This window comes from Ornithodoros turicata, unplaced genomic scaffold (genome assembly GCF_037126465.1).
Source record: "Ornithodoros turicata isolate Travis unplaced genomic scaffold, ASM3712646v1 ctg00000903.1, whole genome shotgun sequence".
In the NCBI taxonomy this organism is placed as follows: domain Eukaryota; kingdom Metazoa; phylum Arthropoda; class Arachnida; order Ixodida; family Argasidae; genus Ornithodoros; species Ornithodoros turicata.
Window position 1 is genome coordinate 46,832 of NW_026999413.1, and position 6,564 is coordinate 53,395.

Below are 6,564 nucleotides of genomic sequence, written 5' to 3' on the forward strand. Positions count from 1 at the left end.
ACTTCGTCAAGTAAAAAGAATAGTGAATTCACGACTTTAATGTTAAAATCTTTAACGGAATTTTCTATTTTGACGTCCACGATTTATTGAATGTAAATGCGTAACTAACGCTGTTGATGTTGTGACTGTATTGTTGAAATGCGAGCGGGCTCCAGTAACGGGCTCGTAGGTTCGTGACAGTGTCGTTGTCGTCGTTTATGCAGTCATCCACGGCATCTCTTGCGAAGATTCCTGTTCGATGTGCACCTGCGAGCGTACTTCGTCAAGCAAAAAGAATTGTGAATTCACGACTTTAATGTTAAAATCTTTAACGGAATTTTCTATTTTGACGTCCACGATTTATTGAATGTAAATGCGTAATTAACGCTGTTGATGTTGTGACTGTAATGTTGAAATGCTAGCGGGCTCCAGTGGTGGGCTCGTAGGCTCGTCACACTGTCGTTGTCGTCGTTTATGCAGTCATCCACGACATCTCCTGCGAAGATTTCTGTTCGATGTGCACCTGCGAACGTACTTCGTCAAGCAAAAAGAATAGTGAATTCACGACTTTAATGTTAAAATCTTTAACGGAATTTTCTATTTTGACGTCCACGATTTATTGAAGGTAAATGCGTAACTAACGCTGTTGATGTTGTGACTGTATTGTTGAAATGCGAGCGGGCTCCAGTGGCGGGCTCGTAGGCTCGTCACACTGTCGTTGTCGTCGTTTATGCATTCATCCACGGCATCTCTTCCGAAGATTTCTGTTCGATGTGCACCTGCGAGCGTACTTCGTCAAGTAAAAGGAATAGTGAATTCACGACTTTAATGTTAAAACCTTTAACGGAATTTTCTATTTTGACGTCCACGATTTATTGAAGGTAAATGCGTAACTAACGCTGTTGATGTTGTGACTGTATTGTTGAAATGCGAGCTGGCACCAGTGGCGCGCTCGTAGGCTCGTCACACCGTCGTTGTCGTCGCTTATGCAGTCATCCACGGCATCTCTTGCGAAGATTTCTGTTCGATGTGCACCTGCGAGCGTACTTCGTTAAGTAAAAGGAATAGTGAATTCACGACTTTAATGTTAAAATCTTTAACGGAATTTTCTATTTTGACGTCCACGACTTATTGAATGTAAATGCGTAACTAACGCTGTTGATGTTGTGACTGTATTGTTGAAATGCGAGCGGGCTCCAGTAACGGGCTCGTAGGTTCGTCACACTGTCGTTGTCGTCGTTTATGCAGTCATCCACGGCATCTCTTGCGAAGATTCCTGTTCGATGTGCACCTGCGAGCGTACTTCGTCAAGCAAAAAGAATAGTGAATTCACGACTTTAATGTTAAAATCTTTAACGGAATTTTCTATTTTGACGTCCACGATTTATTGAAGGTAAATGCGTAACTAACGCTGTTTTTGTTGAGACTGTATTGTTGAAATGCGAGCTGGCTCCAGTAACGGGCTCGTAGGCTCGTCACACTGTCGTTGTCATCGTGTATGCAGTCATCCATGACATCTCTTGCGAAGATTTCTGTTCGATGTGCACCTGCGAACGTACTTCATCAAGTAAAAAGAATAGTGAATTCACGACTTTAATGTTAAAATCTTTAACGGAATTTTCTATTTTGACGTCCACGATTTATTGAATGTAAATGCGTAATTAACGCTGTTGATGTTGTGACTGTAATGTTGAAATGCTTGCGGGCTCCAGTGGTGGGCTCGTAGGCTCGTCACACTGTCGTTGTCGTCGTTTATGCAGTCATCCACGACATCTCCTGCGAAGATTTCTGTTCGATGTGCACCTGCGAACGTACTTCGTCAAGCAAAAAGAATAGTGAATTCACGACTTTAATGTTAAAATCTTTAACGGAATTTTCTATTTTGACGTCCACGATTTATTGAAGGTAAATGCGTAACTAACGCTGTTGATGTTGTGACTGTATTGTTGAAATGCGAGCGGGCTCCAGTGGCGGGCTCGTAGGCTCGTCACACTGTCGTTGTCGTCGTTTATGCATTCATCCACGGCATCTCTTCCGAAGATTTCTGTTCGATGTGCACCTGCGAGCGTAGTTCGTCAAGTAAAAGGAATAGAGAATTCACGACTTTAATGTTAAAACCTTTAACGGAATTTTCTATTTTGACGTCCACGATTTATTGAAGGTAAATGCGTAACTAACGCTGTTGATGTTGTGACTGTATTGTTGAAATGCGAGCTGGCACCAGTGGCGCGCTCGTAGGCTCGTCACACCGTCGTTGTCGTCGCTTATGCAGTCATCCACGGCATATCTTGCGAAGATTTCTGTTCGATGTGCACCTGCGAGCGTACTTCGTTAAGTAAAAGGAATAGTGAATTCACGACTTTAATGTTAAAATCTTTAACGGAATTTTCTATTTTGACGTCCACGATTTATTGAATGTAAATGCGTAACTAACGCTGTTGATGTTGTGACTGTATTGTTGAAATGCGAGCGGGCTCCAGTAACGGGCTCGTAGGTTCGTGACAGTGTCGTTGTCGTCGTTTATGCAGTCATCCACGGCATCTCTTGCGAAGATTCCTGTTCGATGTGCACCTGCGAGCGTACTTCGTCAAGCAAAAAGAATAGTGAATTCACGACTTTAATGTTAAAATCTTTAACGGAATTTTCTATTTTGACGTCCACGATTTATTGAAGGTAAATGCGTAACTAACGCTGTTTTTGTTGAGACTGTATTGTTAAATGCGAGCGGGCTCCAGTAACGGGCTCGTAGGCTCGTCACACTGTCGTTGTCGTCGTTTATGCAGTCATCCATGACATCTCTTGCGAAGATTTCTGTTCGATGTGCACCTGCGAACGTAATTCATCAAGTAAAAAGAATAGTGAATTCACGACTTTAATGTTAAAATCTTTAACGGAATTTTCTATTTTGACGTCCACGATTTATTGAATGTAAATGCGTAATTAACGCTGTTGATGTTGTGACTGTAATGTTGAAATGCTAGCGGGCTCCAGTGGTGGGCTCGTAGGCTCGTCACACTGTCGTTGTCGTCGTTTATGCAGTCATCCACGACATCTCCTGCGAAGATTTCTGTTCGATGTGCACCTGCGAGCGTACTTCGTCAAGCAAAAAGAATAGTGAATTCACGACTTTAATGTTAAGATCTTTAACGGAATTTTCTATTTTGACGTCCACGATTTATTGAAGGTAAATGCGTAACTAACGCTGTTTTTGTTGAGACTGTATTGTTGAAATGCGAGCGGGCTCCAGTAACGGGCTCGTAGGCTCGTCACACTGTCGTTGTCGTCGTTTATGCATTCATCCACGGCATCTCTTCCGAAGATTTCTGTTCGATGTGCACCTGCGAGCGTACTTCGTCAAGTAAAAGGAATAGTGAATTCACGACTTTAATGTTAAAACCTTTAACGGAATTTTCTATTTTGACGTCCACGATTTATTGAATGTAAATGCGTAACTAACGCTGTTGATGTTGTGACTGTATTGTTGAAATGCGAGCGGGCTCCAGTAACGGGCTCGTAGGTTCGTGACAGTGTCGTTGTCGTCGTTTATGCAGTCATCCACGGCATCTCTTGCGAAGATTCCTGTTCGATGTGCACCTGCGAGCGTACTTCGTCAAGCAAAAAGAATAGTGAATTCACGACTTTAATGTTAAAATCTTTAACGGAATTTTCTATTTTGACGTCCACGATTTATTGAAGGTAAATGCGTAACTAACGCTGTTTTTGTTGAGACTGTATTGTTGAAATGCGAGCGGGCTCCAGTAACGGGCTCGTAGGCTCGTCACACTGTCGTTGTCGTCGTTTATGCAGTCATCCATGACATCTCTTGCGAAGATTTCTGTTCGATGTGCACCTGCGAACGTAATTCATCAAGTAAAAAGAATAGTGAATTCACGACTTTAATGTTAAAATCTTTAACGGAATTTTCTATTTTGACGTCCACGATTTATTGAATGTAAATGCGTAACTAACGCTGTTGATGTTGTGACTGTATTGTTGAAATGGGAGCGGGCTCCAGTAACGGGCTCGTAGGTTCGTGACAGTGTCGTTGTCGTCGTTTATGCAGTCATCCACGGCATCTCTTGCGAAGATTCCTGTTCGATGTGCACCTGCGAGCGTACTTCGTCAAGCAAAAAGAATAGTGAATTCACGACTTTAATGTTAAGATCTTTAACGGAATTTTCTATTTTGACGTCCACGATTTATTGAAGGTAAATGCGTAACTAACGCTGTTTTTGTTGAGACTGTATTGTTGAAATGCGAGCGGGCTCCAGTAACGGGCTCGTAGGCTCGTCACACTGTCGTTGTCGTCGTTTATGCATTCATCCGCGGCATCTCTTCCGAAGATTTCTGTTCGATGTGCACCTGCGAGCGTACTTCGTCAAGTAAAAGGAATAGTGAATTCACGACTTTAATGTTAAAACCTTTAACGGAATTTTCTATTTTGACGTCCACGATTTATTGAAGGTAAATGCGTAACTAACGCTGTTGATGTTGTGACTGTATTGTTGAAATGCGAGCTGGCACCAGTGGCGCGCTCGTAGGCTCGTCACACCGTCGTTGTCGTCGCTTATGCAGTCATCCACGGCATCTCTTGCGAAGATTTCTGTTCGATGTGCACCTGCGAGCGTACTTCGTTAAGTAAAAGGAATAGTGAATTCACGACTTTAATGTTAAAATCTTTAACGGAATTTTCTATTTTGACGTCCACGATTTATTGAAGGTAAATGCGTAACTAACGCTGTTGATGTTGTGACTGTATTGTTGAAATGCGAGCGGGGTCCAGTAACGGGCTCGTAGGTTCGTCACACTGTCGTTGTCGTCGTTTATGCAGTCATCCACGGCATCTCTTGCAAAGATTTCTGTTCGATGTGCACCTGCGAGCGTACTTCGTCAAGTAAAAAGAATAGTGAATTCACGACTTTAATGTTAAACTCTTTAACGGAATTTTCTATTTTGACGTCCACGATTTATTGAATGTAAATGCGTAACTAACGCTGTTGATGTTGTGACTGTATTGTTGAAATGCGAGCGGGCTCCAGTAACGGGCTCGTAGGTTCGTGACAGTGTCGTTGTCGTCGTTTATGCAGTCATCCACGGCATCTCTTGCGAAGATTCCTGTTCGATGTGCACCTGCGAGCGTACTTCGTCAAGCAAAAAGAATAGTGAATTCACGACTTTAATGTTAAAATCTTTAACGGAATTTTCTATTTTGACGTCCACGATTTATTGAAGGTAAATGCGTAACTAACGCTGTTTTTGTTGAGACTGTATTGTTGAAATGCGAGCGGGCTCCAGTAACGGGCTCGTAGGCTCGTCACACTGTCGTTGTCGTCGTTTATGCAGTCATCCATGACATCTCTTGCGAAGATTTCTGTTCGATGTGCACCTGCGAACGTAATTCATCAAGTAAAAAGAATAGTGAATTCACGACTTTAATGTTAAAACCTTTAACGGAATTTTCTATTTTGACGTCCACGATTTATTGAAGGTAAATGCGTAACTAACGCTGTTGATGTTGTGACTGTATTGTTGAAATGCGAGCTGGCACCAGTGGCGCGCTCGTAGGCTCGTCACACCGTCGTTGTCGTCGCTTATGCAGTCATCCACGGCATATCTTGCGAAGATTTCTGTTCGATGTGCACCTGCGAGCGTACTTCGTTAAGTAAAAGGAATAGTGAATTCACGACTTTAATGTTAAAATCTTTAACGGAATTTTCTATTTTGACGTCCACGATTTATTGAAGGTAAATGCGTAACTAACGCTGTTGATGTTGTGACTGTATTGTTGAAATGCGAGCGGGGTCCAGTAACGGGCTCGTAGGTTCGTCACACTGTCGTTGTCGTCGTTTATGCAGTCATCCACGGCATCTCTTGCAAAGATTTCTGTTCGATGTGCACCTGCGAGCGTACTTCGTCAAGTAAAAAGAATAGTGAATTCACGACTTTAATGTTAAAATCTTTAACGGAATTTTCTATTTTGACGTCCACGATTTATTGAATGTAAATGCGTAACTAACGCTGTTGATGTTGTGACTGTATTGTTGAAATGGGAGCGGGCTCCAGTAACGGGCTCGTAGGTTCGTGACAGTGTCGTTGTCGTCGTTTATGCAGTCATCCACGGCATCTCTTGCGAAGATTCCTGTTCGATGTGCACCTGCGAGCGTACTTCGTCAAGCAAAAAGAATAGTGAATTCACGACTTTAATGTTAAGATCTTTAACGGAATTTTCTATTTTGACGTCCACGATTTATTGAAGGTAAATGCGTAACTAACGCTGTTTTTGTTGAGACTGTATTGTTGAAATGCGAGCGGGCTCCAGTAACGGGCTCGTAGGCTCGTCACACTGTCGTTGTCGTCGTTTATGCATTCATCCACGGCATCTCTTCCGAAGATTTCTGTTCGATGTGCACCTGCGAGCGTACTTCGTCAAGTAAAAGGAATAGTGAATTCACGACTTTAATGTTAAAACCTTTAACGGAATTTTCTATTTTGACGTCCACGATTTATTGAAGGTAAATGCGTAACTAACGCTGTTGATGTTGTGACTGTATTGTTGAAATGCGAGCTGGCACCAGTGGCGCGCTC